We start from the raw sequence: 12,438 nt of genomic DNA on the forward strand, positions 1-12,438 counted from the left end.
GTAGGGGAGAGAGAGAGAGAGAGAGAGAGAGAGAGAGAGAGAGAGAGAGAGAGAGAGAGAGAGAACGCAGGCCATTCCTGAGATCTCATTATAGGGGAATTTAGATGTCCAGGAACAGCCCAAAGGCTGGAGTAATCTTAGTAGGGGCACTGAAATACACAAAAGGACATAGAAATAAAATGTTACCTACTTCACAGTTTTTGCCAGAGAGCTATATATTTCCATCTATTCATACTTCTCAGAATTCATCACAGCTAGACACAAATAGCCATTTACAACTGTCATTCCAGCTTCTATGAGCCCCTTCAGAATGCTTCCATTGGGTCATTTGGAGATATATGTTCTATATCTCCTTTCTGACCTATAGGAGTTTTTCCAAAGAATGGCATGCAATGGCTTTAATTTTCCCTTCACCTCTGCAGTGTTCATAATAAGGTTGAGAATCCCAGTAGAAAGGAAATAACTTGAAGGCAAAGCACATTGTTTTAAAATTGTACAAAATAATTATTAAAGTACGGTATAAATGTGTACCAACATGTTGTTCTGATATTGGTGGCCAGTAGTTTGTCATAGGGGATGCAGCTCCCGATATGTTCACTGAATGAATGAAGCAAACTTGGGTGTGCTTGAGATTCAGTGTAAAGAGTTTCAATGGTTACTTAACAGGACTATCTAGAAGAAGCAAGGGAAATGTCGGGTTTGGTTGTGTAAGGAAGAGTCATTGTAAAAGAGAGAGATGAAAAAGCTGTGGTGCCCAGGGTTTTGGGAGCCTGTAGATTGGGGGTTCCTGACTAGGAACACAGAAAACATGGATCCTGAATTTGGTAGAGGTGGATATGATTCAACAAGCCTCCAAGCATTCTGTGTGCATATGGCTGTAGATTTCAGTGCCCTCACATTCAACAGAGTGAGCATTTGGGGAGCAATGAAGAGAGAATCTTGGCACAGATTTGTCTAGGGAAATGTTGAGCTCCTAGCCATTCCTGCCTTGAAAGAGGGATTATTTTAGTAGAAACCATTGGATCCACAGTCTGGATGTGTGTGTGTGTGTGTGTGTGTGTGTGTGTGTGTGTGTGTGTGTCCACATGCACATGAGCACACTGAAGTTGATCATTTCAAGTTGTCCCCTAACACATTCATTTTGACCAGCTTGGTCTGCACAATGACAGATGGGTTAGAGGCCCATGATATGGCATTTTGATAACATATCCTTTATTCTCTCCTAATTATTCGATATTTTCTTGTATATCCTGTATATTTACCCCTATAGTTTACTCCTCTGACCTTCATCTTCAGGGAAGATATTTCAGCTTAAGGTGATGCTTTGAATTTGTGAAGTGAAATCAGGTCAGTTTTCTCACCCTTACATCCCCAAGGTGAGAAAGGTTATTCAAGAATATATGTTCAAACCAAATATTTTAGGGTTTCTAGATCCTAAATCCTATCAAAGCACTAGATGGAATTTCCTGAATAATCTCCTCACTTCTGATTCACTAGCACAGTGGTTGGGAGGGGATTTGGCTTCTGTTCTAAAATAAAAGGTTGAAAATGGAATAGCTGTACATCTTTGAGAGAGGAGCAATTTGTGTGTCTTTAGGTCCAAGGGAATAATAATGGGAATTTGTGAGGTAGCTAAATAGGGTATAATGATACCTTCCTCTGGGCTGCTATTCAGGAAGTCTTATTTTGCTCCCAGCTCCAATTTTAGTGTTTCATTGATCTGTGACTTGGGCACCCTATTGACAGTCTCTTTCTAAGGACTTTGCCCTGATAAGAATTTTAATGCATCAAAAGCCTTCTTTCAGCAGAAAGATAGCAGTCTGACAGGTGTCAAGGAGAGACAGAAGAATTAGTGAGGCATTCCAAACTCGAATTAGCTACTTCTCAACAAACATGACTAGAAACATTATGAAAGGGAAATATAAAGTTTGGGGTCTGACTCCTTCACTTTCTAGAGTTTCAGGGACTAGAGCAAAGAGAAAAGAAAATGATTGCTCATCATTTGGCCTAAAGCAATGAATCGGCAACAAAATATTTTTTTAAAGAAAACTATGACTGAATAAAAGGTGACTTTTAAAATTCATATCTCAATTTTTATTAAGCATTATATCATAGAGATGCCTCTGGATTCTTGAAGCATAAACCCTGACAGCTTCAACATACTGTAAAAGGTTTGGGTATGGCCCTGGCAGCACATTGTCATCCTAAAGATTGAAAGTTTCATTCTCAGAAGGCTTGGGAATATGTTGTTTGGTAATGGCAGGTAGGTGGCATGAATATAGCTCTGGACTTGGAATCAGTACGATTCATCTTCATGAGTTCAAATTTGGCCTCAGACACTTAAAAGCTGTGTGACCCTGGCAAGTCATTTAACCGTGTTTGCCTCAATTTCCTCATCTGTAAAATGAGCTGGAAAAAGAAATGGCAACCAACCCCAATATCTATGCCAAGAAAATCCCCAAATGAGGTCACAAGGAGTTGGGCATGATTGAAATGACCTAACAACAACAATAAATAAACACAGAAAAGTTAATAAATAATTTTTAGTCCTTTCTACTTCTTTGGTGACAGAAAGAAAAAGGAGGAAAAGAAGAAACGGGGAGCTGAGAATTTCTCAATTTTCAGACTGTCAATAAATATTAGCTTGGCTTTTTCTACTTTGCTTGTATTATGGACCCCACTAAGGGGACATACTACTAGAGGAATTAAATTATATCAAGTACACCTTTGCCCTAGAAATGAAACCAGAAAAATAAAAAAAAGTTAAGGTAGATGATAGGATGGGTCACAGCTTCTCTTGGGGAGGGGGTGAGGCAAAGAATGGGCAGAGGTGATTTTATTCAACATGCAAAGGCAACAAGTAATATTATTCTATGAGATAAACATAGTATATTTTACTGTAGTCATAAGTATTTGTTAAAAGATTTTGATAAAAATACTTAAGCAATCTATTTGCAAACATATATTAATTTTCCTTTAAGAGAAAAAATACTGTGCTGTTGTGGATATAAAGACAAAAAAATTAGATCTCAGACCCTGAAAGCTTATATTCTCCTGATGGCTGTAATATATATATATATGTACATATATGTATATGTACATATATATAAATGAAATATATCAAAAAGCAAATATAAAGTATATAAAAATAGAAGAAAGTGCTAATAATTGGTGAATGGAGAATGAAAAGGCATCTTATGTATGGTGGCATTTGAGCTATTCATTGATAGAAGCTGGAGACTTTTTTTTTTAACTCTTACCTTCTGTCTTAGAATCAATATTAAATATCAGTCCCAAGTAAGAAATGTTGATGAGTATGAAAATAGGCTCCAAACAGTTAAATTCTTTTCTTCTGTCTTTAATCTCTTTGGGATACAAACCTAGTAAGGATATTGCTTGGTCAAAGGGTATACATAGTTTTACAGCTCTTCAGGTATGTTTCTAGATTGCTCTCCAGATTGGTTTTATCAGTTCACAGCTCCACTAACAATGTACTTAGTGTCTCAATTTTCCCACATCTCCTCTGGCATTTATCATTTTCCTTCTTTTGTCCTGCTAGCCAGTCTTATGAGTGTGAATTGGTACTTAAGAGTTGTTTTAATTTTCATTTCTCTAATACATAGTAATTAGGAGCATTTTTACATATGACTAAAGATAGTTTTAATTTCTTCATTTGAGAATTACCCTCACTTCTCTCTATATATATGAAAAATACAGAAATTTTTGTCAGAGAGTCTTATTATAAAGATTTTCCCCCCTCCAGTTTGCCTTTTTAATCTTGGTTGCATTGCTTGTTTGTGCAGAATCTTTTAAATTTAAAACAAAGTATTCTATTTTATATCCCACAATGTTCTCTATGTCTTATTGTCTTCTTCTTTTGTCCATAGGTCTGCGGAGCAAACTATTTTGTGCTCCCCTAATTTGTTTATGATATCACCCTTTACATGTATAACAATAGCTTTTTAACAACTCACCAGTTGTTAACAGACCAGTGTCAAAACCCTCTTAGTCCAGAGAAGTCTGACTGTCTTAATGAGGGCTCTCCCAGCAGAAATGCTGCCTATTATAGAGGCCCATTTGAGTCTTCCCCACAGCTAAGCCTGAAGGATACTACCTCCTGCTAAATGAAGGCGTTAGGAGGAAATATACCCTGAGGTCAGCATTACTGATATGCCAGGCAGCAGTGTGGAAGATAATCTAGAAAGAAGAGGCTGCAGGAAGGAAGGATAGTTAAGAGGTATTGAAGCAATCCATTAGAGATTTGAGAGGGCCTACATTAGCACAGAGGCTCTAGGTAAGTGGAGAGAAAGTGATGTATTTGAGTGATGTGGAGGAAGAAGTAGGACAGTAGGATGGACAAGACTTGGCAATTACTGAACATGGGGCTAAGTGTGAAGGAATAATACAGACTCAAGTCATAAAAAACTGAGTCATTGGAGGGTGGCAAAAACATCAAAAGAAATGGGGAAATTTCAAGAATAGATTTAGTTTATATACCTACATTAGTGGTATAGAAGATGAGGCAGACAATTGATAAAATCCCCCAAACTAAATAGAAATATACTTTGATATTTGGTAATTTTAATACAGAGGTGGGCAAAGGGTACAATGGTAAACCATCTATTGGAAAATATGCCCCAGGAATAAGAAACGAGAAAGACCCAAAGCTTATCATCTCCAGAGAAATCTCACCCAACACCTCATGCACACTCTCTCTTTATAAAACAGACTTCATAATGTGGCCAAATAATGGCACACGAATGTAATGATTTAACATTTTAACAGATAGGAAATTACTTCATATTGGTGTTATTCGTGAAATAGTTATTTATGTATAGTCAAACCAACAGCAAAGATCAAAATCAATATAAAAGAAAAATGAGAAAAAATGAAAAAAATCACTGTCCAGTTAAAACAATGTACTTAAGCAAGTTACTGATGCCAAAAAAATGTAAAATAAATAAAGGAAAGGATTTTCATCCTGGTTATAAAAATTTCATAAGGAATTTTAAATGATACAAATAAATGTGCATAAAAAGGAAACCAAAACAATCTAGATACTCCCTCATCCAGAGAACACTTGCTCCCTTTGCAAAGAAGAGAAATTCAGCAACCAAGGGCAAAACCTATTTAGGATACATTCATTTGTAAAATCACACAAAAATCTAGAAGCTTCTGAGTAGCATTAGCTTACAAATCAATGCAAAACAATAATTATTAATAAGTTTATATGAGACTTAATGAGAGACCCAATAAACTAAACAGCATTTCAGTATAAATTTGGAGAACAATAAAAGAGAAGGGAACATGGGGAAAGACCCGTAAATATTTTTTATTACAAAGTCTTTCACTCTCAAGGACAGTGGAGTCACCACATTTGAATTCTAACAGCACAGAGACAGATGTGTTGTTAGAGGAAATAGAAATGCCACTGAACAAAACAAAGATGGCTAAGCAGTAGACCAGACTTAGAATGACTTTTCTTCTGGAAATGACAATTTTAGACCATTGAGGGACTGAGTCTCCAGTTATATTAAAGAAGCATAGAAGAAATTTCAGACCATCTCACCATAAAAGAGTATCAGAACATTCCAATTGCTACTGACCCACATGACTACTTTTCTAGACAATTATACAAAATTTTTATGAGAGAATTTCATATATATGTCAAGGGCATCATTAATATGGGCATTAGAAAGGAACAGGCAAACTTTTGCAAGTGCTGCTCTGTGGTAGAGCACATTTTTGCAAACACAAATGGCTGAAAAGTGCAAAGAATGCTAGGTCCAATTATATTTTTGTTTGTTGACTAAAGAAAATTTTTTAATTTGTTGAAGCAAAAATTTGATACAAAGCAAGAATTCTTAATGTTTTTGATGCCATGACCCCTTTGCCAATCTGGTGAAATTTATACACTCTTCTTAGGAAAAAAATGTGTTTATATAAATAAAATACATAGACTTACGAAGGAAACCAGTTATAGTGAAATAAGTTTGTCTTTCTTTCTTTCTTCCTTCCTTCCTTTCTTTCTTTCTTTCTTATTTTCTTCCTTTCTACATTTCTATCTATCTATCTTCCTATGTTTTAAATCATGTTTACAGACTTCAGATTCAGAATCCTTGCTGAAAAAGCTACTGTTTTTTTCTTTCCATTTCTATCAAAATATAAAAGGAATCTTGAGCAAAATTAGCAAAAGAGTTGACTTAATTTGATTATTCTTGATTATTAATATAAAATGATGTATTAAAAAGAGCCATAGTGTTTGTCAGTATCAGTGAGGAAGTTAATATAAAGTTCAAATATAAAAGAGATTTCCTATAGCTATTAGGTATATAAATATAAATATATAGAGCTTTTTAAAATGTTCCTCTCTGTGAATGGCATTGTCCTAACTGCATCAAGTTGTGGAACACTGCAAAATCTTCTAAATGAAATATATAACCATTTAAAACAACTTGTCATAAGAGGAAATACAAACAAAAGCTAGTTTTTTAGAAGATGAGACAAGCTTCAGTGGGTGATTTAACAGTCATAAATAAATATATCTAGGACACTCATTGAAAATGGACAATGAGTTCAGCCTAAAATAGAAGAGGAAAGTCAGAGCAATCAAAGATTTAATCAAGTGTATGACAAAAAAGCCTTGATGGAAAACCAGAAGGTGACAGTAAAATGGGTAATATTTACGTAGAAATAGATAAAAGGACTCAATCTTTCTGTAGCTTGACATAATATTTTCTTTTTTCTTTTTTCCCTTGGTGATATTCTTTTTTTTTAAATTTAAGTATTTTTCCATGGTTCCATGATTCATGTTCTTTCTCTTCCCCTACCCCCAAAAATAAGCCAACAAGCAATTCCACTGGGCTATACCACTCAATACCTATTTCCATATTATTCATTTTGTAATAGAGTAATCTTTTAAAAACCAAAACGCCACATCCTATACCCATAGAAACAAGTGATAGATAAATCAAAAGTTTTCCTTCTTCATTTCTACTCCCACAGTTCTTTCTCCCGATTCATTAGTCCCTCGGGATAGTCCTGGATCACTGATTGCATTGCCATTAGTAGCAAAGTTGATTACATTTGATTGTGCCACAATGTTTTAGTTTCTGTGTACAATATTCTCCTGGTTCTACTCATTTTGCTTTGCATCAGTTAATGGAGGTCTTTCCAGCTCATATAGAAATCAAGCAGTTTATCATTCCTTATTGGACAGTAGTATTCCATCACCATCATACACCATAATTTGTTCAACATTCCCCAATCAAGGGAAACCCCCTCATTTTCTGATTTTTTGCCACCACAAAGAGTGTGGCTATAAATATTTTTGTACAAACATTTTTCATTATTATATCTTTGGGGGTACAAACCTAGTAGTGGTATTGCTGTATCAAGCGATATGCATTCTTTAAAAGCCCTTTGGGCATAATTCCAAATTGCCTTCCAGAATGGTTGGATGAATTCACAACTTCATCAGTAGTGTATTAGTGTCTTGATTTTGTCACATGCTCTTCAACATTTATTATTTTCCTTTATTGTCATACCAGCCAATGTCCTAAATGTGAAGTGGTACTTCAGAGTTGTTTTGACTTGCTTTTTTCTAATCAGGAGGGATTTAGAACACTTTTTCATGTGATTATTGATAGTTTTAATTTCTTCATCTGAAAACTGCATATTCATATCCTTTGGCCATTTGTCAATTGGGGAATGGTTTGATTTCTTGTACATTTGACTTAGTTAGTTATATATTTGGGAAATTAGATCTTTTGTCAGAGAATTTCTTTATAAAAGTTTTCCCCAGTTTGTTGCTTCTCTTCTAATTTTGATTGCATTGGATTTTTTTTTAATGACCTAACATTTTGAACACCAGTTTTGGATGACCTGTGTATAAACAGGTTTCAAGTGTTAAAATTTACTTATTATTATTTTTTGGCCAATGACATCATAAATTAGCAATGCCTTGACGCATGCAAATTGAATTAAAGTGAAGTAGAGTGGCAAAAATCATCAGCCCCCTTTTTTTTTCAGTGTCATCAAAGTCCAGTGGCAAGACAGAAGTCAGGATGACTGCTCATAGTCCAGGATTCAATGGATGACCATAGCATCTTTGATACCTTACTAATTAAGCTCTTGCTTCAGCCCCTTCATGGCCATTAGACTAAATTGCTCTTTTCTGCCCACTCTACCAGGAGGAGTCTTCACATTCTTGAGGTAGGTTTTCCTCTAATTCACTGATGTTTTTAAAGCTTGTTGGCTACCTGGCTTAGTCCAGGGACATTTTTATACTACATATTATGCTACATTTATTACCAAAAGACATAATTTCACTTGCACAGAGGACAGAATTCTAAGGCAATAATAATCAATATTTAATAGGTTAATATAGACCATTTCTAGGCTTTTTTAAAAGAAACTGAGAATATTTTCTGAGAGATTCTTGTTAGGGCCTTTATAGAAATAAAAAAAGATGCAGAAACCCACTGAAAAGTAATCTTTCATGGATTATTTTAGTATAGATAACTGTGCCTAGAGTGAGTATCTTAAGACTGCTACTAGTGGATCTAGATGAAGCTAGTGTTTTAAAGATTATATGATCTTTAGAAGCTTGTTGAAGTATTTGAATACTGGTTCCCACTGCAGCATATCTGTCTGCTGGTTGTGGTGACTCAGGATTTATGAGAAACTAATGCTAAGCTTGTGGGTAATTATGGCACCTTCATCTGACCTATTTAAATAAGGTTTGGCACTGATAAAGTGGGAAATGGATAAAGGAAAAGGAATTAATATTGATTATTGCAGTTTCCCATGGATGTAATCATTTTGGGATCAAAAAAATCCAGAAAGCATTTCACCACAAATACTCGTTCTCTTTGCCAAAAGCAAAGGGAGCCAAGGGCAACACTAATTTAAAACATAAATAAATTTGTAAAAGGAGGGTATAAAATTACATGTAGAATCACCTCATAAAACTGTAAAGATCAGTGGATGGCAAATGAGTCTACAAGAAGTTTGGTGAGAGACCCAAATAAGGTTGATGATCTCAAAAGCATTATGGATCAAAACAGTAAAACAACAAATAGATGTAATAGGAATAAATCTAACTTTCTCTAAAATCCAATTTTCATCATCTTTAGCATGAGAACTGCCACATCTGGCAGCTAACACCTAAGTCCCTAATGCATTATATAAGGAGTTGAAATTACATTTTAAATAGAAATTTCCTGTTTTCTTGATTTGGAATCTTTTTTTAATGATGCCTCTTTTCACTTGCCAACTAACTTAACTATTATATATCTAGAGATCTCTGTGTGTATCTTGCAGCAGCTTAGTCTTTTTTATTCTTGGTATATTTTTGTGGACTTCCAAATTTAAAATGTTATCCAAATTTCATCTTGAGCATAATTATTGCTTTCGTTTTTTTGAACTAATGACCTGTTTGTCTAACAAGATAAAGAGGCAATATGTTTAAGTAATGAGAGAACAAGGGATAACAGCCTAACCGTGGCATAAATACCCAGGAAATGACAAAAAAAAATACCAGAAAAGGCATAGGGAGGTCCCCATCATGATGGTAGTTTCTTTGGGAAAGAGCCAATGCTAAACATATATAAGAATCAAACATAAGAAAGTATGGGTGGGTTGTGATCTTAATTGTTAAAAATAATACTTATATTAGGGACATCATGGATTTATTTATATACTGTGTACTTAAATTTCCTGAAGAATAATATTTACAATAGCTGGTTAACCTATAATAATTTGTAGGAAGAATATATTTAGGATGATGTACTGTGGTCATAGGAATATAGTTGAGCTGTATTAATTTATCCTGCAAACTGATTATTATAACTTTTGTAGCATCCTTTCTGGGTTACTTATTTACTTGGAGGTTGTCTAGAGGATGACTGCTACCTTAGGCTTTATGGATAGCCCTTTGGGTTTGTGTTTTTAAAGCTATGACAACAATCCTTCAACTGTGTGCAGTCTGCAAATAGACACAGGTTACTCTTAGTTAAGATATTTAATAACATTTGGTAAAACATTCTTCTATACTTCAGAAAATTTGGGCATACTCTTCCCCGATGTTACATCATATTTGTGAGAAGAATGGGCATAGAATACTGTGTTAATAAGGTATACATGTAGGATACATATATAGCAAAGGCATATTTCAGGGCTTTGAAGTACTTTCTCTTTTACTGAGAAAAAGCAGCCCTAGGTTGCTGTCCTTGTTGGCAGTATCTCCCCGGTGAGTGATTCAACTGAGTTCATGGGATCTGATACTGTCATGGCTTTCTTAAGTTACCCAGAGCATTATTCCTTTGAGCTGCCTCCTTCAGCCAATCATTTGCTGCCCCATCCCCAACATTTTTCCCCAATGGTTCCTTCCCTTTTCCCCAAGGGTGTTGTGAGATTCAGCTAAGATAATAGATGGAAATCACTTTGCAAACCTTAAAGTACCATATAAAATGCCAGTTGTTTTTGTTAGCCAACTGTCACCAGACCTCCAGTCCTGGATGTTGTCATTTCTTGAGCCTCATACTGTCCTCTTGCTCAGGCAATGTTTATAGAACAATACAGAGGTACTTATAAATTTTTAATAATCCATTTCTGGGGGAAAATCACATATATATATAAATTTGTATAATATATATACATATACATAGATCCTTTTAAATTAATTCTATGTTATTCACCTTTATTAAGTCTAAGAAACCAATAAAACAAAAAAATCCTTCTCTGCATTTTAGGGATTGAAGATTCCTAAGATATAAATGGTAATGTTGAAAATTTAACAATCTACTTAGTTTAAATAACAAAAATGCATAATTGTAATATATAACTGTATTTAATAAACCAAAATAGGTAAATTAATATAGGTAGAATTGTCATCCATAGTACACAGAGTGTCTACACTACACTACAGCAAATGTTTCATCCTTCGCATGCAGCTGCATGTCATCAAAAATGGCTATGCATGTCAGTGCTGACATGCATGTAATAGGTTTGACATCACCGGCCTAAACAATCCTTGATGTTTGGCCTGTTAACTGTATTTTAGCCCATGGTTTTAGAGATGCTTATAACAATTCTGGATACTGAACGTGTCACTTTAATTTATATTTCTTGGTGTCAGTGGTCCTGAGGACCATAGACAAAATCCTAATGAAACGTTTTGCTTAGGGATCCAAAATTTAAATTAATTCAACATTCAAAAAGTAATTTTACAGAGGATGTTACATGAGTTTTCTATTTACCTGGAAATTTCATCAGTGAGATGGCCCGTGTTGCTGGTCCAAATTCACCTAAATGTGTTGTACAATATTTAAAGTTCTAAAACTGGAGTCAGAAAGATCTGAGTTCAAAATCTGCCTCATATACATGCTAGTTGTGTGCCCCTGGGCAAAGAACTTCACCTCTATTTACATCAGTTTCCTTAGCTGTAAAATGAGGATAATAATAGCATCTACCTCTTAGAATTACTTTGAGGATAAAATGAACTATTAATTGTAAAACGCTTTAGAAACCTTAAAGTACAACATAGATACTAGAAATTATTATTATGATAATGTAACTTATCTTCCACAAAATATCATAAAGTCTCAGAATGGCTATGAACAAACCCCAAGTGGAATAAACAATCCTTAATTTATGTTTCAATTAGTTTAGAATAACATCACCAACTTAACCCCTTGCATTTGTGTATATGTGCATTCATATTAGTATTTGAATTTGATTTTGTCAACAAGACAAGTTAATGAGCATCTAAGGAGGACTTTGATGTTAAAATAACAGAAGAATAAGTATAATACTTAAATAACTATATCTTGGAAAAAGCAATTGATTAAGACATCAATGAACTCCCTAAGGAAAAATCCCTAGACTACATGAATTTACAACTGAATTCCACCAAACATTTAGGGAACAGTTAATCCAAATCAATATAAGTATTTGAAAAAAATGTAAAGATGGAATCTTACAAATTCCTTTTTATGTAATAAATAGGTTTTTGATACTTGAAGGAAAGAAAAAAATAGAAAAAGAAAACTATAGAGTAATGTCCTTAATGAATATCAATGCAAAATTTTTGAATGAGATAAAATAAGGTCATAACAATAATATATCACAAAAATCATACACTATGACCAAATGGGATTTATATGAAGAATATAGGGCTGATTCACTATTAGGAAAACTATTAACATAATTGATCATATCAGTAATAAAAACAAAAAAATCATGATTATCTTAATGGATACAGAAAAAAATCTTTGACAAAATATAATACTAATACCTATTAAAATGCTAGAAAGCATGGAAATAAATGAAGCCTTCATTAAAATGATAAGGAGTATGTAACAATAAAAGAGCCAGTAATGGATGTTGGTAGAAGGGAGAGAGAGAGAGGGTCTGTGTAATGACTCTCTCCTCCAA

This window comes from Gracilinanus agilis, chromosome 1, assembly GCF_016433145.1.
Source record: "Gracilinanus agilis isolate LMUSP501 chromosome 1, AgileGrace, whole genome shotgun sequence".
NCBI lineage: Eukaryota > Metazoa > Chordata > Mammalia > Didelphimorphia > Didelphidae > Gracilinanus > Gracilinanus agilis.